The following is a 25,817-nucleotide window of genomic DNA, read 5'->3' as shown; positions in this document are numbered from 1 at the left end:
GGCCGAACCGTCACGCCTTGGGCACAGGCAGCCACAGCCCTCACCTTTCTCACTTGATTAGTGGCTCTGTCTGGAGAAAGCGATTCTAGAATTCCTTAAGTTAAAGGAATTTCTTACTCCTTGAGCACCAAGGGCTGGGCCCTAGTCTACGACCTGGGAACACAGTGGCGACCACGACAGACAACATCGCTGCCCTCATGGAGTTCCCAGGCTGGCAGAGGAAACAAAATATAAAAAATAAGTAACTGCAGTTTGCAAGAAGAGCTATGAAGAAAAAACAGGGTGATGGGAGAGAGAATGCTTGGATGGTCAAGGGAGGACTTTCTGTGGTGGTGGCATCTTGAGCTGAATAAAGAAGGATGTGAAAGAATGGGGCTTGCAAAGTTCTGGCTTCAAAGAATTCCAAGCAGAGGGAACAAGAGTGAAGTCTCCAGGGGAAGCCAGATTAGTGTTTGGAGACTAGAAAGAAGAGGTGTGTGGCTGGAAGATGGTGAGCGGGGGCAAGTGGGGTCAGACTCATTCATAGACTGAATGGCTTATACGCAACAGAAATTTATTTCTCACAGTTCTAGAAGCTGGGAAGCCTTAGATTAAAGCACCAGCAGATTCAGTGTCTGCTGAGGGCCTGCCTCCTAATTCATAGATAGCACTTGATACGGTTCGGCTCTGTGTCCCCCCCAAATCTCACCTCGAATTATAATCCCAATAATCCCCACATGTCAAGGGTGAGACCAGGTGGAGGTAATCGGATCATGGGGGCAGTTTCCGCCGTGCTGTTCTCGTGATAGTCTCACAAGATCTGATGGTTTTATAAGCATCTGGCATTTCCCCTGCTTACACTCATTCTCTCTCCTGCCGTCCTGTGAGCAGGTGCCTTCCACCATGATTTTAAGTTTCCTGAAGCCTCCCAGCCACGCAGAACTATGAGTCAATTAAACTTCGTTTCTTTATAAATTATTCGGTCTCAGGTATTTCTTCATAGCAGCATGAGAACAAACTAATAAAGCACTCTTCTCTCTGTAACCACACACAGAAGGATGAGGGAGCTCTCCAATATTTCTTTTATAAGGGCTCTAATTGAGGGCTTCACTCTCGTGACCCAATCACCTACCAAAGTCCTCACCTCCTAATACCATACCATTGGGGGGCAGAGTTTCAACATATAAATTTGAAAGGGGAGGACACAAACATTAAGGAGTCTATAGCAACTAGTATCCAACATCATTTATTTATTTATTGAGACTGAGTCTCACTCTAGGGCTGGAGTGCAGTGGTGCGATATTAGCTTACTGCAACCTCCACCTCCAGGTTCAAATGATTCTTGTGCCTCAGCCTCCCAAGTAGCTGTGATTACAGGCACCTGCTACCACACCTGGCTAGTTTTTGTATTTTTAGTAGAGATGGGGTTTCACCATGTTGGCCAGGCTGGTCTTGAACTCCTGACCTCAAGTGATCTGCCTGCCTCAGCCTCCCAAAGTGCTCGGATTACAGGTATGAGCGACCATGCCTGGCCACTTTGTTTATTTTTAATACCTCACACCAGCATATTGTGAGTTCTCTATAAATAATTGGTGCTGATTAACCATATGTATGGATGTGGCCTTTGTCCTCAAGCTATTAAATATGTAACAAGACCCTGCTGTGGCCAGAGAATATCCACAAAGATAATAGTGTCTTGCATCTTGTGAGAGATGGGAAAGTTATTCTTCAAAGTTTATATCTTAGACTGCATTATAAGGAGTTATAATCTCTTGATCTCTTGCTCTATGGCCATTATCTGCTATTAGCATAAACATATACCCATGTATATATATTCTCTAAATCAGCTACATCTTAAATTGGCTACCTTGACTTGCTCCAGCACGTCTGAACAGAACTGGACAAGCTCCAAAACCTGGTGCATGCCATTCCTTATTTGGAAACCTCCTGACCTCCTGACTAGCTTCTTCTTTTTCCTTGTCTTCTTTCCTCCTTATCTATTCAGGAAATTTTCAAGTTTTTAGCCAATCAGGTCAAGCATAGAATGTGAGGTCCTGTTCCGGCCAATGGAAACTGGACATAGCAGTAGGGCAATTGCATCAGGTTATGAAAGTTACAAATGTCCCTGTCTCCTTTGTTCAGGTGTGCCCTCGTGGCAAGACTGCCAGTGAGTTGCACCCTTTCTGCAGAAAGTAAACTAGCCTTGCTGAGCGATCCATTTCTGGGTGTTGGATTTTCCCCAACATTATAAACCCATTTCCAGCACATCTGAATAATGTTTCATACTTTTACCTTGCTTTTCCTATATGTAAAAAAAAGAACTTTTAATGACATAGACAAATGCCTGTGCAACATTGCCAAATGAAAATTCAGGACACTTGCCTTTTAAAGCTGAATATTTCTACATTGTAAAACCCAGCATTTCTACTCCTAGATATATGCTCTGGAGAAACTCTTACACATATGCACCAGGAGATATAAGCAAGAATCTTCATAGAAGCACAGTTCATGTTAGCCAAAACCTTGAAGTGAGCCAAATATCTGTTAACCAAAAAAAAAGGATAAAAAAATGGTGGGGCATTATGCAATGGAACATTACATGGCAGTGAAAAATGAGTGTGCTTTAGCCACAGATGCACCATGGATGAATCTTGAAAATGTAATGTTAAATGGAAAAAGTGGCTAGGCATAGTGGCTCACACCTATAATCTCAGCACTTTGGGAGGCTGAAGCAAGAGGGTAACTTGAGCCTAGGAGTTCAAGACCAGCCTAAGCAACACGGTGAACCCCTGTCTCTACAAAAAATACAAAAAAATTGGCTGGGTGTGGTAGCATGCACCTGTAGTCCCAGCTACTGGGGAGACTGAGGTGGGAGGATCACCTGAACCCAGGAGGTCAAGGCCCCAGTTGAGCCGTGGTCGCGCCACTGCACTCCAGCCTATGGGAAAGAGTGAGACCTCATCTCAAAAACCTTGCAGTTTTTCAGATGGTCTTCCCATATTCTTTCCTAGTCCCAGAGATAACCACAATCTGACATTTCCTATTTACCATTCCAAATGTTTTATAGTTTTATCACAAATGTATCTGTGCATAAACAATATATATATATTTTAAGAGAACTGGATGCATTGGCTCACTCCTGTAATTTCAGCACTTTGGGTGGCCAAGGTGGGAGGATCACTTGAGCCTTGAAGTTCAAGACCAGCCTGGGCAATACAGTGAGACCCCCATCTCTACAAAAAAAAAAAAAAAGATTAATTAGCCAGGCATGGTGGCTCATGGGGTTGTAGTCCCAGCTACTTGAGAGGGTGAGACAAGAGAATCACTTGAGCCCAGGAGGCAGAAGTTGCAGTGAGCTGTGATCGCGCCACTGCATTCCAGCCTGGGCTACAGAACAAGATCCTGTCTCAAAAGTAAATAAATAAATACACAAGAGACAAAGAAAGAGAGGATATTGAAATATGATTAAGTGGGAATGGTATCTCTCCTGGCTGGAGGAACCACAAATGAGCCCTTAAAAGCTAGTGTATTTTTCGAAGTTTCTCCAATGCAATGACCATGCATAACTCCCTTAATCAGAAAAAAATACACTAAAACTGAGCTGGTTGGTTTTGTTTTGTTGGCACAGAGTTACAACCAACATCACCTTCCCAATATTTGCCCAGGTATATGATTCAAAGAATTTCCTTTGAAGATTCTGAACTCACCTCCAACTCCACTCCATGAACTGTCATCTCGTCCAAGTGCCACACAGAGAGGAGTTTCTATCTCCTGGTGGCAAGATCTGTAACAGAGCTATTTCTGGAACTGTTTCTGTCTGTCAATTAATTACATAGCTTAGAAGAGCTTTCTTAAACATGACTTTATCTGAGCTCAGAATCTTTCAAGAGCCTTTGCCTTGAGAATTGTTCTGCGATGTGCCTCAGAGCCCCTGCAGGGCCCCTTTCTCAGAGGTGGGGATTTTCAAACTCTTTCCTACTTAAAAGACAGCTGGGTGGTGGAGGGGAGTCCTTATCTTCCCTCATTTAGTCCTGCTGGGTCCCAAACATTCTTTAACAGGATCCTGTTTTTCAAAGGGAGTCTTTGATGGAATCTTGTATTGTAACACAGATTTGCATGTCTTCTATACATACCAAGTATATAACTGTACCTTTTTTGACTGCATGATCATATCAAACAAACACAGGCCTTTTTACTCTTGTCTGGTTGAATTGTGCTTTTTGCTATTCTTAGTCTTCAGATGAACTCATTGAGTATATGGCATGTGCATTCAATACACTATACTGTATTACCAGACAGTGACTCTCTGATGGACATCTGCTATTTTAACACTTCAACTCCCCTGTGGAGTACTCCTGCCCCAAATCTCAGTCCTTGTGTTTTGATTGGTGGCATGTGACTCAGGCCTAGCCAATGAGAGCGGAGTACTGCAGTAACCTGGCCACAGCAACTGGTCTAGGAATTGGTCTATAACCCAATAGGGTCAAGAAAATGCACTCTTAAGATGTTCTGCTCAGACAGTTCTCTTTATGGCTGGAATAAATTAGAACTGTGAAGATGTTTTTGTAGGCATTATGATTCCTTAAAAATTGTCGTTTAATTGTTTGTTTGTTTATTTTGAGACAGATTCTCACTCTTGCCCAGGCTGGAGTGCAGTGGCACAATCTTGTCTTGCTGCAACCTCCACCTCTCAGGTTCAAGTGATTTTCATGCCGCAGCCCCTGGGTAGCTCGGATTACAGGTGTGCATCACCACGCCAAGCTAATTTTTGTATTTTTAGTAGAGATAGGGTTGTACCACGTTGGCCATGCTGGTCTGGAACTCCTGACCTCAAATGATCCACCCTCCTTGGCCTCCCAAAGTGCTGGGATTACAGGTGTGAGCCACCAGGCCGGCCTGTTTAATCGTTTATTATCCACAAAGGAAGAATTTGTCTGGGAAGGAAGACAACACAGAAGAAAGCAATGTAGTAATGGAGAGAGAGCCTGTAGTCAAGTGACATTGTGACACAGCTTCTGGATTAAGCTGTGCCTTCTGGATGTTTTGTTGCACGACCCAGAAAATTCCATTTTTTGCTCAATTTCACTGAGGTTTTATGTCACTTGCAATCAAAATAATCCTGAATGATGCAGGTATTACTTGAGCCCGTATAGCATCTCATCTAACATGCTTGTTACAAGGTCAGTAGGCCAGAATTCAATAAGCTTAATAAGCTTAATTCAGTGAACTCTCCCCAATCAAGTTGCTTTTCCCTACATGCAATATAGGGAGGCACTTTCCACAATGTTAAGAAGATTTTCACCATCAGATTACATTTCATTCCACCCATTAACAAGGTAACATTAAACAGTTCCATTTACAAAGAAAGTGAGAAAGTCTTACTTTCATGTTCATTACATTTTGTTTCAAAATGACATTGTAACTTGGCAAATAACACAGAATTATATTGCATGTTTTTGTTTTTATGTAAGTCCAATCAAGACTATGGTCAATTTTTATTATTAAAAAGATGAGGCTGTTGGATACATAGCATTACAAAGTTGCTTGAACCCGTAGAATACACAACATCAAGCGTAAACTCTAATGTAAACTACAGATTGGGTGATCATGATGTGTCAACATAAGCTCATCAGTTTTAACAAATGTGCAACTGTGGTGGGGGATGTTGGCAATGGGAGAGGCTAGGCATATGTACAGGTAGGGGATGTGTGAAAAATCTCTGTACCTTTGGCTCAATTTTGTTGTGCACCTAAAACTGCTCTTAAAAAAAGTCTTTTAAGACATTTTTAAAAGTAAGGCTCAGCCGGGCACGGTGGCTCACATCTGTAATCCCAGCACTTTGGGAGGCCAAGGCAGGTGGATCACTTGAGGTCAGGAGTTCGAGATCAGCCTGGCCAACATGCTGAAACCCCGTCTCTACTAAAAAATACAAAATTAGTCGGGCATGGTGGTGAGTGCCTGTAATACTAGCTACTTGGGAAGCTGAGGCAGGAGAATCGCTTGGACCCAGGAGGTGGAGGTTGCAGTGAGCCAAGATTGTACCCTTGAACTCCAGCCTGGGTGACAGAGCAAGACTCCCTCTCAAATAAAAAATAAAAATAAAAAATAAAAGTGAGGCTCAATGATTAACAACTCTCATGATCGTTCTTCTGGTGACTTTGTGGGGAAAGGGCCTCCATTTGACCTCCTTTCATTTAGTCTCTTGAAAATTATTTGTTGAGTGCTTGCTATGTGCTGACTGCTGGGGATTCAGAATGAATGAAATTGACAGGGTCCCTGGCCCATGGAGCTCACATTCTAATAGAGTGGACACATAATAAACACATGAACGGATTTTGGGGAAGGTTAATTTCAGGGAGTGATAAGCCTGTACATAGAAAGAAAGAAAAGAAAGAAAGAAAGAAAGAAAGAAAGAAAGAAAGAAAGAAGGAAGGAAGGAAGGAAGGAAGGAAGGAAAGAAAGAAAGAAAGAAAGAAAGAAAAGAAAGAAAGAAAGAAAGAAAGAAAGAAAGAAAGAAGGAAAGAAAGAAAGAAAGAAAGGAAAGAGAGAGAGAGAGGAAGAAAGAAAGAAGAAGGAAGGAAGGAAGGGAGGGAGGGAGGGAGGGAGGGGCCAGGCACAGTGGCTCATGCCTATAATCCCAGCACTTTGGGAGGCTGAGGCAGGAGATCGCTTGAGCTCACGAGTTCAAGACTAGCCTGAGCAACATGGCAAATTCTCATCTCTACAAAATACCTAAAACTTAGCCGGGTGTGGTGGCACATGTCTGTAGTCCCAGCTACTTAGGGGGGCTGAGGTGGGAGGATCACTTGAGACCAGGAGGTCAAGGCTACAGTGAGCTATGATTGAGCCACTGCACTCCAGCCTGTGCGACAGAGTGAGATCCTGTCCCAAGAAGAAAAGAAAAAAAGAAAGTGCAGCTGAGGGGAGTAGGTGCTGCTTCAGCTGGGGAAGTAATGGAGGACCTCTCTGAAGAGGTAGCATCTGAGCAGAGACCTGGATTCCCAAAGGAGTAGCTATGTGGAGCTATGCAGGATCAGCAAGTGTCAAGGCCTATGGGACAGACAGGATTTCAAAACACACCTTCTCCTTCTGACCAAATCAAACAAATGCACCCAAACCAGAAAACTCCAGGCCCACGTGTCTTCCCTGGTGAAGTCTTTCAGATATTTAAGGGAGAAATAAACGAATCTTACATAAAGTCTTGCAGAGAATATAAAAAATAAGAACACTTGTCAACTTGTTCAATAAGGCTGGCAAACGTTGATTCCAAAACCTAGAAGTACCCTACAAGAAGAGAAATAGAAGAACAGCCCTACTAAACATAAAGGCAAAAATCTGAAATAAAATATTGGGAAACCAAATCCAGCAATATAGTGAAAAGGATAATGCATCAGGATCATATGAAGAATTTTTTTTTTACCAAGAATGTAACATTAGAAAATGTATGTAATTCTCTGCACTAACAACATAAATGAGAATAATAAATGTTTATCTTAATAGATGCCAATAAAAAGCATTTAATACAATTCAACATGTATTTATGATCAAAACTGTTAGCAAACTAGGAATAGATGGGAACTTAATCTGATGGAGGGTATCTATAAAAAACCTTCAGCAAATATCGCTTAATGGAAAAATATAAATATTTCTCCTAAAGTGATATAAACATAACAAAGATGTTGTTTATATTCAACAGTTTATTAGAGGTCTTAGCCAGTGCAGTAGGCAAGGAGGAGAAATAGCAGGCATAAAGACTGGCAAGAAAAAATAAAATCACCATCATGGACAAATGACATGAATACATTAGAAGAAAATCAAAAATAATCTACAGACAAAATATTAAAATTAATTCATGAAGTTAGCAAGGCTGTAAAAAAAGGTCAATATACAAAAATTAATTGTATTTCTATATATTTGTAAAGTATATAGAAGTTATTACTGGAAAATGAAATTTTCAAATGATATCATTTGCATCAGCATAAAAATCATATAAATAGTATTAAATCTCAGAAGACATACAAGATTTTGATGCTAAAAATTACAAGGTATTAATGAGAGCAACTAAAGAAGACCTAAATAAATGTTGAGATGGACCACGTTTTGGATTGAAGACTCAAGATGCCAGTTCTCCTCAAAGTGATTTATAGATTCAATGCAATCCCAACCATAATCCTAGCAAATTTTTAATGGAAATTGACAAGCTGATTTTAAAATTTACCTGAAAATGCAAAAATATTCTTTTCAGACATTCTTAAAGAAGAAAAAGTAGGAGAGAGACTTATATCTCAAAATTTCAACACTTAGTTTAAAGCTGTCATAATTCAAAAAGTATGATCTTGGCAAAAGAATGAATAGGCCAATGAAACAGAATAGAGAGTCCAGAGACAAACCCACACTTGTATAATTACCTGATTTATAACAAAAGCAACTCAGGGGGAGAAAGGATTCTATTTTCAATAAGTGGCATTGAATCTATTGGCTCTATAAAAAAATTTAAAAGAACAGCAACATTCATCCATATACCAAGAATGAATTCCAGATGGTTTATAGACCTGAATGTGGAAAAAAAGTACAATAAGCTTTCTTAAAGATAAGATAATAGACTAGAGGTTCTGGGGGTTGGCAAACAATTCTTAAACAAAACACAATAATCATTAACCATAAAGAAAAGACTGATAAATTAGATACAACTGAGAGAGTGAAAAGGCAAACCACTGGAATAAATTTGCAATACACTTATCTAAGACTCAAATCTAGACTATATAGAGAACTCTTGTAAATAAAGAAGAAAAAGACAGATCCTGTTAGGGGTGGGTAAAAACCTAAACAGGTATGTCATGAAAAAGGATATGTGATGGTTAAATTGCACCTGTCTACTTGACTGGGCCACAGGATGCCCAGACATTTAGTCAAATGTTATTCTGAGTGTGTCTGTGGGGGTGTTTCTGGATGAGATTAACTTGTGCATGGGTAGACTAAGTAAAGTAGATTGCCCTCAATGTGAGTGGGCCACATCCAATCAGTTGAAGGCCTGAAAAAATGCAAAGGCTGAGTAACAGAGAATTCCTTCTGCCTATCTTTAAGTTGGGAATGGGATTTTGTTCTGTCTTTCAACTCAAACTGAAACATCAGCTCTTCCTGGGTCTTGAGACTGTCAGACTGGGACTGGAACTATATCAACTGCTATCCTAGGTCCTGGGTCTCCAGCTTGATGACTGCGGATCTTGAGACTTGTTAACCTTTATAATCATGTTAGATCTATCTATCTATCCATCCATCTATCTATCTATCATCTATCTATCTATCCACACACATCTGATTGGTTGTGTTTCTCTGGAGAACCCTGATTAATATAATATCTGAATTGCTAATAATATATGGAAAGTCCTTAACACAATCAGTCATCAGGATAATGAAAATTAAATCTATAGTGAAAAACCACTAAATAGCTATCAGACCAGAATAACTAGATATTTTATGGAAGATACTTTCATACAATAAAATGCACTTGTTTTAAGAGTACACTTAGATTTGTTCAGTACATGTATATATCTGTATGACCAGCACCAGAATCAAGATGTAAAACCTTTCCATTACCCTAATGTTTCTCTCATGTCCCTTTGCAGTCAATACCTGTTCTAAATTTCATGTAAATGGAATCACCCTTTATCTTTCATATCTGGCTTCTTTAGTTTGGCATCATGTTTTTTTTTTACGTTTGTCTATGTTGATGTCTGTATCAGTAGTTCATTCCTTTTTATTGATAAATAGAATTCATTATATGGCTATGCTACATTTTATTTATCCATCTTTGTTTTGTTTTGTTTTGTTTTTTGAGACAGAGTCTTGCTCTGTGGCCCAGGCTGGAGTGCAGTGGCACGATCTTGGCTCACTGCAACCTCCACCTTCTGGATTCAAGTGATTCTCCTGCCTCAGCTTCCCAGGTAGCTGAGATTACAGGCATGCACCACCACACCTGGCTAATTTTTGTATTTTTAGTAGAAACGAGGTTTTACCATCTTGGCCAGGCTGGTCTTGAACTCCTGACCTCGAGTGATCTGCTCACCTTGGCCTCCTAAAGTACTGGGATTACAGGCGTGAGCCACAGTGCTCAGCTTATCCATTCATCTTAATGGATGTTTGGGTTATTTCCAGTTTTTGGCTGTGAGGAATAAAGCTGCTGTGAAAATTCTTGTACACGTTTTTGTGTAAACATGTGTTTTCATTTCCCTTGAATAAAAACCTAGGAATGGAAATTCTGGATCATATGACACATATATATTAACCTTTATAAGAAAATGCCAAATTATATTCTCAATGGTTGTACCATTCCCACCAGGAGCAATGTATGAGTTCCTGTTGCTCCAATCTTTGCTCACACTTGATATTGTCAGGTTTTTTCTTTATTTGAGGCATTCTAATAGACGTGCAGAGTGTCTCATTATGGTTTTAATCTTCATTTTCCTGACAACTAATGAAGCTGAGAAAATGGCTACACTTTAAAATTGACAATACTAACCGTCCCAAAGGTTGTGAATAACTGGGACCAGAGAAAATGGCTACACTTTAAAATTGACAATACTAACCGTCCCAAAGGTTGTGAATAACTGGGACCATCATGTGCGGTGGAGGGTTTATAAATAGGGACAACCACTTTGGAAAACTGGCAAAATATATTAAAGCTAAATATACACATACTCCATGACCTAGTACATCTATCTATCTATCTATGATCTATCTTCAGCATAAATGTGTACATATTTTCCTTAAAAGCCAAGTACACCAATGTCCATAGCAGCATTATTTGTACTAGCCTAACAGTGGAAACAACCCAGAAGTCCATTAACAGAAGAAGAGATAAATAATGTTGTGGTCATATAATAAAATAATTCAGGAACAAAAAAGAAATCTCCATTAATAAGCAACAACATGAGTGAATCCCGCAGACGTAATGACATACAAAAAAAGCTACATGGAGAAGTATAATTTCATTTACATAAAGTTCAAGTAAGGAAAAACTAATCTATAGTGACAGATGTCAGGACAGTGATTATCGTGAAGCAGGGAGAGGTTGTTGCCTGAGAAGGGGAATGAAGGAAACTTCTGAGATCTCTTAATATTCTATTTCTTAATCTGGATGCTGAGTGCATGGATGTATTCACTTTTTTAAAATTCATTAAGCTGTACATTTAAGATTTGTGTACTTTACCATATATATATATATATAATTCATTACGCTACAATAAAAAGTAAAAATAAAAGGCTGGGCACAGTGGCTCACATCTGTAATCCTAGCATTTTGGGAGGCGGAGGCCGTTGGATCACCTCAGGTTGGGAGTTCGAGACCAGCCTGACTTACATGGAGAAACACCGTCTCTACTAAAAATGCAAAATTAGCCGGGCTTGGTGGTGAATGCCTATAATCCCAGCTACTCAGGAGGCTGAGGTAGGAGAACCACTTGAACCCGGGAGGCAGAGGTTGCTCATTGCATTCCAGCCTGCGCAACAAGAGTGAAACTTTGTCTCAAAAAAAAAGTAAAGTAAAATACTCCCTTCACTGTGGAATATTAAATATTTTTGCAACCCAGAATTCCTGTTACTTCCCCTAACTGTTTGCACTCTGGAACCTTGTTTTCCTTCTTTGGTATTCCCCACAATGAACAGCATGTGAGTTCATGGAAAGAAAGCAATAATTTTTTTTTTTTTTTTGAGACAGGGGTTTCACCAAGTTGGCCAGGCTGGTCTCGAACTCCTGACCTCAGGTGATCCATCTACCTCGGCCTCTCAAAGTGCTGGGATTACAGGCGTGAGCCACTGCACACAGCCGAAATATTTCTTAAATAACGGGCACGGCTGGGCATGGTGGCTTACGCCTGTAATCCCAGCACTTTGGGAGGTTGAGGCAGGCAGATCACGAGGTCAAGAGATCGAGACCATCCTGGCCAACATGGTGAAACCCCGTCTCTACTAAAAATACAAAAATTAGCTGGGCATGGTGGTGCGAGCCTATAGTCCCAGCTACTCGGGAGGCTGAGGCAGGAGAATTGCTTGAACCCAGGAGGTGGAGGTTGCCGTGAGCCGAGATTGCACCACTGCACTCCAGCCTGGCGCCTGGCAACGGAAAGAGACTCTGTCTCAAAAAAAAGAAAAAAAAAAAAAAACAGACAGAATCCAGCTGCACTAATTATTACCCCCTCTCTTGAGCTGCTTCTGCCAGAGACAATATCTTACAAAAGGATACAAATTACATAAAGCTTGGTGAGCTGTGGCTGAGTGATCAGCAATATTCTTCAAAAGTCATTAAAAGGTTTGGCCAGGCACGGTGGCTCACCCCTGTAATTCCAGCACTTTGGGAGGCTGAGACAGGCAAATCACTTGAGGTCAGGAGTTCGAGACCAGCCTGGCCAACATGATGAAATCCTGCCTTCACTAAAAATACAAAAATTAGGCAGGTGTGGTGGAGCACACCTGTAGTCGCAACTCTCAGGAGGCTGAGGCAGGAGAATCACTTGAACCCAGGAGGTGGAGGTTGCAGTGAGTCGAAACTGTGCTATTGCACTCCAGCTAAAAAAAAAAAACAAAGTCATTAAAAGTGTAAAAGGGAAGCCTCTTACTTTACCCTTCAGATGGGTTTCACGTCAGTGGCACAGAAGGTGACTTGACATTATCTGGGATAGCAAACAGACTTTCTCTAGAATGCCAGGTCCTGGCAATTGGTTGAGTCTGAGAGAAGCCAAGACTTAAGGATACTGAGAGCAAATCTAGGCTCAGTGGAGGAAGGCTGGAACCATTTGATGTGTCAGTCTGGATGTTTGTGCTGCCAACAACCAGTTGAAATTGGCCTAAACAGTAAGAAAATGTATTAGCTAAACTAATTAGAAGTCCAGTGGTAAGGTGAGTGTCACGTTGGTTGATTCAGCAACTCCCCAAGAATTCATGTCTTTCCATCTCTCTGCTCTGCCATCCTAGGTAGACACTCCATCTTGGGGGCAGTAAAGATGTTTCTGGTCAAAAAAGGTTGACAGCTCCTACCCTACAAAATGGATCATAATTCTTAGGCTCTGTCAGCACTCCTGACAGCTGTGTGGCACTTAAAGGTATTCTCTTCTGCTGAGATCTATTAAAGAGTAGACAAGAAAGGAAAGAGAAAAAAGATCACAGCCATCACTAATTAAGTACAAACTGTGTGCAATGCCCTGTGCTAAGGTCTCCACAAGATTTTTCTCATTTAACCCTCACAATGACTCTTGGAGAGAGATGCCATAGAGATCCCTGTTTTACAGATGCAGAAAGTGAGGCTAGAGGGCCTCAGTAGTTTATTCAAGGCCACGTAGCGAGCTTAGTGCAGAACAATGATTCAAACAAGACTCAGACCCAGACCCATGCTTTATATTAATCCCAACACTACGTCTTCTCCTCCCTCAGAGTGACAGTGATACCCCCTACATTGTAGAGGTCAGTTTGAAGTTAACAAGCATAATTAAGATGTAGAGCAACTAGAGTTCTCACGAGTTTCTGGAGGGAGTGTAAAATTACACACATATGGCCAGGTGCTGTGGCTCACTCCTGTAATCCCAGTACTTTGGAAGGCCAAGGTGGGTGGATCACTTGAGCCTAGAAGTTCAAGAGCAGTTTGGGTAATATAGTGAAACCCTGTCTCTACAAAAAAATACAAAAATTAGCCAGGTGTAGTGGTACACACCTGTAGTCCCAGCTACTTGGGAGGCTGAGGTGGGAGGATCACCTGAGCACAGGGAAGTTGAGGCTGCAGTGAGCCGTGATTGTGCCACTGCACTCCAGCCTGGGCGACAGAGCAAGACCCTGTTTCAAAAAACAAACCAACCAACCAACCCGCAATTGCTTTAGAAAACTAGCAATTTATAAGCACATTAAACACATATCTACCCTATGACCCAGGTGTTCTACTCCTAGGTTATTGACTCAAGGGAAATGAAAACACATGTACACAAAAATACTTGTACAAAAATATTCATAGCAGTGTTAAAATATGCTCCTGGCTAACAGACAAAATGGACTCCCCTTGGCAAACTGAGGTGCTCAAAGTTAAAACAGAACCAGGCAGTCAGGGGCGGTGAGCAAGTGGTCATGTACTCTGTGATCTCAGAAAGATGTAAAAGTGTCACAGGACCTCCCTTTCTACAATCAAATCAACTAGTGCCTGTTTTCAGTGCGAAGATAAACTGCCCCCTCCCCTCGCTGGGCCTTTTGAAAGAAACCTTTGAGAGAGTCTTCTGGTTCAGGGCTTGGAAGCCACCCAATCAGGGCTCAACTAGTTATTTATTTTTTTCTTTTGGTTAAATGGAGTCTCACTCTGTCGCCTAGGCTGGAGTGCAGTGGCATGATCTCAGCCAACTGCAACCTCCACCTCCGGGGTCCAAGTGATTCTCCTGCCTCAGCCTCCTGAGTAGCTGGGATTACAGGCATATGCCACCACACCTGGCTAATTTTTGTAGTTTTAGTAGAGACAGGGTTTTACCATGTTGGCCAGGCTAGTCTCAAACTCCAGACCTCAAGTGACCGGCCTGCCACAGCCTCCCAAAGTGTTGGTATTACAGGCGTGAACCACCGCGCCCGGCCTAGGACTCGACTATTTTGACAAATCAGAACTGAACCAGTTTTAATCCTTCATTTGTGTAAGTGGACCTAATTGAGAACCAGGGCGAGATTTTCCCTATTAAAGCCAGACTCTACCTTTGTTCTTCCCAGAGCACTTAAGCTGAAGGCTGTGCCTCCCTATTCTGCAGATTGTTTTCCATGTCTATATAGAGAAAATAAAGCTCCCTTCTTCCTCTGGAGATCTCATGGTCTTTGTTAATGGCAGCTTTATTCATAATAATCCCAAACTGGAAACAATTCAGGTGTCTATCCAAAGGAGAAAAATGGGTTAACAAACTGGAATAGCCACCAAGTGGAATACTATTCTGCAGTAGAAAGGAATATACCACTGACTGCTGCATCAATAGAAATGAATCCCCGAAACCAATGTCAATAGAAAGCCAGACAGAAAAGAATACATACTATGAGATTCTACTTACATCAATTTCAAAAAAAGCAAGCTTTTCTCTAGTGATAGAGGTGAGAATAATTGTTCCTTGGAAATATCGGCCAGGAAAGAGTGCAGAAAACTTTTTGGGGGTCAGAAATATCCTATATCTTGAGCTGAGTGGCAACACAGGAGTATACACATGCAAAAATTTATTTGTCTATTTATCCATTTATTTATTTATTTAATGTATTCTTTTTGGAAACAGGGTCTCACTCTGTCTCCCAGGCTTGAGTGCAATGGTACGATATTGGCTCACTGCAACCTCCACCTCCTGGGCTCAAGCTAACCTCCCACCTCAGCTGAGGTAGTCCCGAGTAAGTGGGACTACAGTCGTGTGCCACCACACTAGCTAATTTTTGTATTTTTTGTAGAGACAGGGTTTCACCGCATCACCCAGGCTGGTCTCAAACTCCTGGACTCAAGTGATCTGCCCACTTCAGCCTCCCAAAGTGCTGGGATTACAGGTGTGAGCCACTGGGCCTAGCCACAGAAATTTATTAAGCTGTACACTTAAGATTTGTGCACTTTACTGGATGTAATTATTCCTCAAAAATTTTAAGAGATCCAAGATGGCTGATCATTAGCAGCTCCGGCTCGTAGCTCCCAGTGAAAGCACAGAGAATGAGAGGATGCCACACTTTTAGATGAATTTTTGTTGCTCATAGACCAAGAGATTCCCAGGGGAGGAGCCCCACGGGTCGCCAGGGCGACTCTTGTGGCCGGCACGGCGGTTTCGCTGGCGCTTCAGCGCGGCAATTCTTGGTGCAGAGTCCGGAGATTCCCAGGCAGAAAAGCACCATCAATCTTAACACCGCTGTTTTGGCCGGCGCAGTGGATTGCTCAGATTTCGGCGCTGGGAATCAACAAGTTGGACGTCCGCTCAGAGACCTAGTTAGAAAATCGGTAATTACAAAGATGACTTTATAATATATTATTTACATATATATAAATAATATATATAATGAAAGGAAGAAACAAGCCTAAAAAGGCAGAGAATACTCAAAATCAGAATGCCTCTCCCTCTACAGGGGATCACAGTTCCTCATCAGCAACGAAACAAGGCTTAATGGAGAAGGAGTGTGTTCCAATAACAGAAGCAGGTTTCAAAAGGTGGGTGATAAGAAACTTCTGTGAATTAAAAGAACTTGTTCTAACCCAATGCAAAGAAACTAAGAACCTTGAAAAAAGGTTTGACGAAATGTTAACGAGAATGGACAATTTAGAGAGGAATGTAAGTGAATTGATGGAGCTGAAAAACACAACACGAGAACTTCGCGAACTATGTACAAGTTTAAACAGTCGAATTGATCAAGCAGAAGAACGGATATCAGAAGTCGAGGACCAGCTTAGTGAAATGAAACGAGAAGACGAGATTGGAGAAAAAAGGATGAAAAGGAATGAGCAAAGTCTCCAGGAAATATGGGACTATGTGAAAAGACCTAATTTACATTTGATAGGTGTACCTGAATGTGACAAAGAGAATTAATCCAAGTTGGAAAATACTCTTCAGGATATCATTCAGGAAAACGTTCCCAATCTAGCAAGGCAGGGTAATATTCAACTCCAGGTAATACAGAGAACACCACAAAGATATTCTTCAAGAAGACCAACCCCAAGGCACATAATCGCCAGATTTATTAGGGTTGAAATGAAGGAGAAAATACTAAGGGCAGCCAGAGAGAAAGGTCAGGTTACCCATAAAGGGAAACCTATCAGACTTACAGCAGATCTCTCAGCAGAAACCCTACAAGCCAGAAAAGAGTGGGGACCAATATTTAACATCCTTAAAGAAAAGAACTTTCAACCCAGAATTTCCTATCCAGCCAAACTAAGTTTTATGAGCGAAGGAAAAATTAAATCTTTTGCGAACAAACAAGTACTTAGAGAGTTCACCACCACCAGGCCTGCTTTACAAGAGCTTCTGAAAGAAGCACTATACATATAAAGGAACAACCAATATCAGCCTTTCCAAAAATATATCAAAAAGCAAAGAGCATTAACACAATGAAAAATTTACACCAACTAATGGGCAAAACAGACAGCTAGCATCAAATGCCAGTATTAAAGTTATATATATTCTAATCGGATAAAAAGCCAAAACCCATTGGTATGCTGCATCCAGACCCATCTCACATGCAACGATACACAAAGACTCAAAACAAAGAGAAGGAAGATTTACCAACCAATCAGAGAGTAAAAATAAACAAATAAATAAAAAGCAGAAGATGCAATTCTTGCCTCTGATAAAGTAGACTTTAAAGCAACAAAGATCAAAAGAAGCAAAGAAGGACATTACATAATGGCAAAAGGATCAATGTAACAAGAAGAGCTAACGATTCTATAGATCAACGAGACAGAAAATTAACAAGGACATCCAGGACTTGAACTCAGACCCGGAACAAGTAAACATAATAAACATTTATAGAACTCTCCACTTCAAATACACAAAACATACATTACCACCTCACACCTATTCCAAAAGTGACTACATAATTGGAAGTAAATCACTCCTCAGTAATCGCATAGCATTTCATAGGTTTAAATGAAATATTGGTTGGCTGCTTGTTTGTTATTTTCTTCCCTTATTCCTTCCTGTCTACATCATTAAGTATAATTATTGGTATAAAAGAGGTTTTCAATACCCATTACTAAACTGCATTCTACTCTGGGCAAGAAAGCAATACTCCCATTCTCTCTCTCTCTCTCTCTCTCTCTCTCTCTCTCTCTCTCTTCCTTTTTCTTCCTCGCCTTCTTTCTTTCTTTCTTCCAAAAAAAAAAGAAGAAAAAGAAAAAAAAATTTTAATTAAGGAAAAAGTGATTGACAGCTATTACTCCACTTGAGCCTTGCAACAACTTAGGAGTAGACAGGGCAGAGTTTATTATTGTTATGTATCCTATGGGGAACCTAGGCTCCAAGGGGATTAAATGACTTACCCAAGGTCATATAATTAAAGAGTGGCAAACCAGGGCTTCCACTCAAGTCTTCTGAAATCAAGCCCAGGCTGGGCGTGGTGACTCATGCTTGTAATCCCAGCATTTTGGGAGGCCAAGGCAGGTGGATCACTTGAGGTCAGGAGTTCAAGACCCACCTGGCCAACATGGTGAAACCCCATCTCTACTAAATATACAAAAGTCAGTCAGGTGTGGTGGTGTATGCCTGTAGTCCCAAGCTACTCAAGAGGCTAAGGCAGGAGAATCACCTGAACCCAGGAGGCAGAGGTTGCAGTGAGCCAAGATTGCATCACTGCACTTCAGTGTGGGCAAAAGAGTGAGATTCTGCCTCAAAAAAATAAATAATTAATTAAGGCCAGTGCTTTCTATCCCAAGAAAGCCTCCAAGGTGAATTTAGAGAACTTCATTAACTCTTTTAAGGAATTATCCAGAGGAGTCCTTTAATTCCTCCCAGCTTTCTGAACTGAGATTGGAATGAATCCCACACTAATTTATCAGCAGCAGCTGACTATCAGATGACATTGTCAAGGTGGTAGTTTTTTATTTCAACATCTGGTTGTTTTATTTGTTATTAAACATACTGACTGTTGAATGAGAAAAATCCCCATCCTACACATCTCTCCATTGCTGCTGTTTAAAAACAGCTTTGCCGACATCTATCAACTTTGTTTATGTCAAATTGCACAATTTGTTACTGATGTTGAATTTGCCAAAAGAAAAGTGAATTTGATTGACAAGGCCCAAGGATTTCTCTCTCTTCAACAATCCAGATGTTGAAAAAAGTTAGATCCACCCTCAGGAAGGCTCATCTGTGGGTGAAAAATGTACCAAAGGATCTTGGGAAATATGGTTTCAGTTTTTGTAGAAACTTTGCCTCCAAGAGACCCCATCTTCTTGATTGGTTCAAATTACCCTCCAATTTTAATTGCTGCCTTTCAATGGAGCCATCTGTTTCAAGGCCCATCTGTCAAGGGCTCTCTTGTGGTTGATTATTAAATGTATTTGCAGCTGGAGTTTCAAGAAAAAAAGTTAAATGATAAAAGAAAATTGTCCCCAAGAGTGAAAGTAGAATACAGAAACGGACTTGTAGCTGTTGCCACTCTTAAAAATCAGAGGACTTAGGCAGGGCGCGGTGGCTCACGCCTGTAATCGCAACACTTTGGGAGGCTGAGGAAGGGTGTATCGCTCGAGATCAGGAGTTCAAGACCCACCTGGCCAACATGGGAAACCCATCCCTATTAAAAATTAGCTGGGTATGGTGGCAGACACCTGTAATCCCAGCCACTCAAGAGGCTAAGGCACGAGAATCACTTGAACCTGGGAGGCAGAGGTTGCAGTGAGCTGAGCTCACACCACTGCACTCCAGCCTGGATGACAGAGACTCTGTCTCAAAAAGAAATGAAGAAAGAGAGAGAGAGAGAGAGAGAGACAGAGAGAGAGAGAGAGAGAGAGAGAGAGAACCCAGAAAACAGTCCTTCTCTGCAAACCCAGAAGAAAATTAATATCAGCAAACAAGTATGGAGGACAGCAGTGCACATGTCTGGCTTTGGGGCCTTCCAACACCCTTCTTTGATAACTATACCAAAAACCTGTCCCCATTTACTTTCCAGGGACTTACTTCTTTCACATTGTGGATATTCTTATGGGGATAATAATAACCTACGGTGAAGTGTTGTTATAAGGATTGAGTTACTTAATAAATGTTAAAGACTTAGAAGAGAGTTTTGCATATGGTAGGTGCTCAATAAGTGTTAACCATTTTATTTTTGGCAAGTCTTGTAGCCCCAATACTCTAGAATTGAGTAGAGGTATCCTCACCCCACCAATGCAAAACTACCAAGTACCCTACACACATCATAAAAAGTTGCAATATTTTATTCTTTTAGAGACATGGTTTTGCTCTGTTACTGAGTCTGGAGTGCAGTGGTACAATCATGGTCCACTGTAACTTCGAACTCCTGGGCTCAAACAATCCTTCCACCTCAGCCTCTGGAGTAGTTACGACTATGGGCACATACCACCATGCCCAACTATTTAAAAAAATTTTTTGTTGAGACAGGAGTCTCACTATGTTGGCCAGGCTGGTCTCAAACTCCCTCAAGCGATCCTTCCACCTCCACCTCCCAAAGGCCTGGAATTACAGGCTCAATTTTTGTTTTGGGCACAACTTTCACTAGAATGGAAGCCCTTGAAGGCTTTGTGTCCATTAGTGGGCATTCAGTGAATGTTAGTTTAAAAAGGTCCTGAATGACCTTCCAGGGGACTCCCAGAGTGGAGGCCCCAATCGCCCAAGTTATCCAATTGTTTGAAGGCAGAGTCTTTACTCAAATTTGACCCAAACTGGGGCTAACACTGGCATGTGTGGCGTAGCAGGGAAGACCAGCTCCTATACATGACCCTCTTGGGGATCAGCCAGTTCAGCTGTTCTGCAACATTACTGTCTAGATCTTATCAGCCTTGAGGGATAAGACTGTGCCCAACGCTGGCCCCTGGGAGGAATCAGGTTGGTACACACAAGCTGGCGGCTGTAGCCCCCTGGCTGATGGCTGTCTTAGAGGCCTCATTCTTTTTTAGAATAGGTAATAATTTTAAAAAATCATGAAAAAGTCAAGCTAAAAGTCAGGAAAGAGAGGACACTCAGGCAAGAACAAGACTTTCTTTATCCATTTAGCTGACAATGTTGTAATTTCTTTTCATGGAAAAGTATGTTTATTAGCTTTTCAAATCCCTAAGTGTCTTCACAGCGTTTACTTTTTATCATGTATTTCATTTTGGATTATGAGAAGTCTGATTTTTAGTTTCATAGTTCAGTTAAAATTGGGAAGTGTGTGGCTAGGTGCGGTGGCTCATGCCTATAATCTCAGCACTTTGGGATGCCGAGCCAGGAGGATGGCTTGAGACCAGGAGTTCAAGATGAGTTTGGGCAACATAGTGAGACCTATCCCTACAAAAAAATGTTTAAAAATTAGCTGGGCAGTCCCAGCTAAACAGGAGGCTCAGGCAGGAGGATTTCTTGAGCCTAAGGAGGTTGGGGCTGCGGTGAGCTGAGATCGTGCCACTGAACTCCAGCCTGGGCAACAGAGTGAGACCCTGTCTCAAAAAGAAAAAAGAAAGAAAGAAAGGAAAGGAAAAGAAAAGAAAAATTCAGAGGTGTGAAGGAAGAGTTTTTATTCCAATATAGTCTTAATTTTTAAATAATCAATTTCTCTGGTGTTTTTTGAAAATCTATGCTGGCAAAAGTCAACTTTTCTATTTTGTTTTGCCTGAAATTAATTACCTCAAATAAAATGAAAAATGTTCACTTTAAGCAAAGCCCTGTGTAGAATAAGCCATTACTACACGTGTGTGATGAGTAAAAGAAATACAACCACCTGAGCAGAATGGGAAGCACTTTTGTGCTGTGGGCTTGGCCGGGCATGGCTTAGCCCATTGTTTCATTACACTTGTTGACAACAGTGACATTTATAGAGGATCTATTGCAATCTGTTTTGGTAAAAAGGGCTTTTTTGTTCAGCAAGCCTGGAGCGCTGGAGTTTGAGTATCCAGAATTGTCCCTTACTTAGAGCAGGATCGAGATTACCTTATCTCTGTCTAGTAAATAATCTTAGCACCACATTTGATACCCAGAGGGTGTGTGATCAGTATATATTTTGCATTAATGCTATTTCATGCTTCTCTGGGGCAACAAATGGTAGAGAACCCTATTACAATAAAAGGAAAGCTAGAGACAAGAACTATTTGCAAGACACTTTTAAAATGCTGTTCAGTTTAATCCTTCCAACAATCCTTCAAAGTATCCCCATTTTTTAGAGGAGAAAAAGTGGCTCAGCTAAGCCCAGGGTCATGTCACTAAGAAACAAAGAAGGATTTGAACTCAGGCTGGCCTAATGTGTTCACAGACACACAATGTAATCCCAGCTACTCAAGAGGCTGAGGCAGAAGAATGGCTTGAACCTGGGAGGCATAGGTTGCAGTGAGCCAAGATCACTCAATTGCACTCCAGCCTGGGTGACAGAGTGAGACTCCGTCTCAAAAAAAAGAGAAAAAGAAGAAGAAAATGAAAAGCAGCTTTCTTGGTGCACTGGGCAGCATGTTGGTCTCATAAGCTGAAGAAAATGAAAAGGCGAGACATAGACTGAAAGGACATCGTCACACATGTATATGACAAAGGATAGGTATCCAAAATATGCAAAGAACGTCTGCAAATTAATAATTAAAGAGACAATCTGATTTTTTTTAACGAGCAAAAGATTTGAATAGACACTTCATAAAATACAGTATAAAAATACCAATGAACATGTGAAAAAAATAGTCCACATCAGTAGTCATCAGGGATATATAAGGGTAAAGCCACAATGAATAACACTTCACACCCAGTAGAATGGCCACAATTTAAAAGCCTGACAATAGCAAGTGTTGGCAGGAATGTGAAGAAACTGGACCTGTCATATTTTGCCATTGGGCAGTGTAAAATACTACAACCACTTTAGAAAACAGTTTGGCAGATTCTAATAGGGCCCCAGCGATTCCACTCCTTGGTATCTATCCCAGAGAAATAAAAACACAAGTCCACAAAAGACTTGCACAAGAATGCTTATAGCGGCTTTATTCATAACATCCCCAAACCGGAAACAACCTAAATGTCCATCAAAGAAGAATGGATAAACAAACTGTGATACATGCATACAATGTAATACTACTTAGAGATATGAGGTAACAAACTCTTGATGCACACAACCATATGGATAGATTTCAAAAACATTGGGTTGAGTAAAAGAAACCAGAACAAAGAAGTACACACTCTCTGATTCTATTTATATGAAGTTTAGGAACAGGCAAAACTAATATGGGATAGAAATCACAACGGTGCTTGTCTGGTCAGGGAGGGGTGGCATATTGGCTGTCGGGGGCATGAGGGAACTTTCTAAGGTGATGATATGTTCTAAATCTTGAATGAGATATGGGTTACATGGGGGGTGTATGTTTGTCAAAATAGTAGAAGTGTGCCATTAAGATTTGTGCATTTTAGCTGGGCATGGTGGCTTATGCCTATAATCCTAGCACTTTGGGAAGCTAAGGCAGGTGGATCACCTGAGGTCAGGAGTTCAAGACCAGCCTGGTCAACATGGTGAAACCCCATCTCTACTAAAAATATAAAAATTAGCCAGGGATAGTGGCCTACGCCTGTAATCCCAGCTGTTTGGGAGGCTGAGGCAGGAGAATTGCTTGAACCCAGGAGGGCAAGTTTGCAGTGAGCTGAGATCACATCACTCCAGCCTGGGTAACAGGGTAAGACTCTATCTCAAAAAAAAAAAAAAGATTTGTGCTTTTTATCAAATGTAAATATAATTTTACCCCCAAAATTATGTATGCGTGGGTATGGTGGTATGTGCTGTAGTTCCAACTACTTGGGAGGCTGAGGCAGGAGAATTGCTTGAACCTGGGAGGCAGAATTGCAGTGAGCCAAGATCTTGCCACTGTACTCCAGCCTGGGCGACAGAGCAAGACTCCGTCTAAAAAAAAAAAAAAATTCTGTCTGTGTGTGTGTGTGTGTGTGTGTGTGTGTAAATTGCTGAGCTCGGAGATTGTGACTAATGAGACGGGGGAATTGACATGCTGGGGCATTTCTATTAACCCTTCCTCCCTGCGGAATTTTGATTAAGTAGACAGGATGGAAGGGGGTTGCTCACGCTGGGGAGGAAGGTGTGGAGGCATGTGTCTCTGAAGGGAGTGGCTCCCTGACATCTGCAGGACCACAAGGTCTTGGGTCTGCTGCACACAGTGCCCTGGAGGAGGCTCTCAGATATAGCTGGTACCAGAATGTCTGGGGACACTGGTGCCTAATACTGGGGTCTTGGGGGAGTAGACAGGGTCCCATCGTGGAGGCTTGTGGTCAGTGGTGAGGGCAGCTGGGAGGGCATCTTTGTGGCCTGCTGAGAGCAGCTGCGGCCAAGGACCAGTGGAAGCTCAGCCCCGAAGCAGCCTTGTTTGTGCAGCAGGATGCCTGGCAATAACAGTGACCAGGCCGGTAATCACAATGATGGGTGCCATTAACTGAGCACTTCATCAACGCTGTTTTCCATGTATTTACTCATTTCATTATTCCCATTTTATGGATGAGAAAACTAAAAAACCAGGGGGGTTAAGCAACTTGCCTACCTCACACAACTAGTAACAGAGCCAGGAGTTTAACCAGACAGTTCCAGGGCTCACATCCTTACCCTCTGGGCTGGCCTTCCCCCTTCACCACCCCCTGACACCCTCACTTTTCTGAACATGGTACTCACTGCTGTAGCTGGAGGTGAAGGATGGAACCTCAAAAGATGATCGAAGATTTAAAAAAGCAAGATGATTAGGTTGGACATCTGAAAGCCATGGTGAGTGGGAAGCCACAACCGCCTGCAGGGCCAACCCGGTCTCGTAAATGAGTAAAGCGGCAGGTGTGATGCATTAGGGAATGGTGGGGCCTGTGTCAGGACAGCTTTAAAGGAGGTGGCTGTTACTGAGATGTGCTCTTGGGGCCATGCAGAAACAATGGCCCAGGGCTCTGGAAGATCCAGATTTCTTAAGATTTTGATTTTGATAGCCCATGTTGCAGAAAAATGTGTGTGTGGGTGATGGCAATGTCTGCTCTCCTCTGCCTCCAGGGTGATCCACACCAAGATGGACAGCAGGCCAGTGACCTTCAGAGGCCCAGGCCTTTGAAGGATGAGGGTGCTTAGCCCTCTGTGAACGCACCCTCCCCTGCACCTTGAACCGGAGTTTTCTTAGACTGCCCTCCTGCCTGCATGCCCCCATCTCCGACAAACAGAAGCTCCGTCTCAGACTAAATGATCCTCTGCCAGGTCTCTCTGCTGCTTTGTCCAAAGGCCTACACACCTGCCAAAGTTCAGGGTTATCTCCCCTCCACCTTCCCCCTTGTCTCCAGCTGCCTTTCTACTGACTGATTTTATTGTTACTGTTTTTATAATTCCATTTGTGCTATCATGCGGCCCGATCTTCCATCTCATTCCACATCAAGCTGCAGCCTGAGCTTGGGCGTTTGTGAGCTTTGCAGCCAGATATGAACAGAAAATAGATTCATTTCCTGCTATCTGCTTCTCCAACCCCAAATCTCCCAGTGTGATCCAAAAGCCCTGAAGATTTGCCTTCACCACCACCCCACCCCCAGCTGTAGATGTTTCTTTATGAGCCTTGTTTGTGAATAGGTGTCAGCAAGGGTCTCAGCACGCAGGATGTGGGCATGTGGGTGCTCGAGATCCCCCCGCCGGCCGTCATCATCCTCCTGCTGCTGCCAGTGTGTCCCTTGAGGATGCCTGGCAGGTTACACCCCACCCTGGGGGCAAACAGTGACTGACAACAGAACAAGCACTCACCCTCTTGCTCCACAGCAGAACAGATCAGTGGGAGGAATTTGCTCTAGAGCACCCTGGATCAGACCGAGGCTTTCCCCTTCTGTATTCGGCTTCCCTTGCTCCTCCAGTAAGTAACACATGTGGAGCCCTAAGGAGCTAAAAGAAAATTGGAAATGAGCTTAGCTGGCAAGAACAGACACAGGGTAGAGGGGAGTGGATGTTCTGAAAAACAGTGTCAACCGCAAAGGGCTCACTAGCACCCAAGCTTCCTGTCGCAAGCATTCAGCTCCCTGCCCACCTGCACCCAAGCTTCCTGTCTGCAAGCCTTCAGCCCGGGCAGCACGACCTTATGAAGTCCCCTGCAGCCCTGCCGTTTTGCAGACGGCATCCCCTCTGCTGTGTTGCCCATTGCTCTCTTGCAATGCATCTCCCACTTTCTCTAATAAATCTACCTTTCTTTCCCA

General features: G+C 42.1%; 1 protein-coding gene and 1 long non-coding RNA gene across 2 annotated transcripts in view; one reads left to right on the top strand and one right to left on the bottom strand.

Moving 5' to 3' along the window:
* NUP93 (nucleoporin 93) overlaps window positions 1-25,522 on the bottom strand; it is a 134,826-nt gene extending 109,304 nt beyond the window's left edge. The window contains exon 1 of the mRNA XM_012447911.3: window positions 25,375-25,522. The gene's annotated coding sequence lies outside the window, so the exon portion shown is untranslated. The remainder of the gene's footprint in view (window positions 1-25,374) is intronic.
* On the top strand, window positions 6-25,817 carry LOC135277249 (uncharacterized). The gene is made up of 3 exons (XR_010344842.1): window positions 6-490; window positions 24,294-24,375; window positions 25,020-25,817. It is a non-coding gene; the product is annotated as an uncharacterized LOC135277249 (long non-coding RNA).

This window comes from Aotus nancymaae, unplaced genomic scaffold, assembly GCF_030222135.1.
Source record: "Aotus nancymaae isolate 86718 unplaced genomic scaffold, 86718_ANA_hifiasm-v0.15.2.pri h1tg000030l, whole genome shotgun sequence".
NCBI lineage: Eukaryota > Metazoa > Chordata > Mammalia > Primates > Aotidae > Aotus > Aotus nancymaae.
Note: the sequence above shows the minus strand (reverse complement) of the source record. Positions and strands in the feature narration are given on the sequence as shown.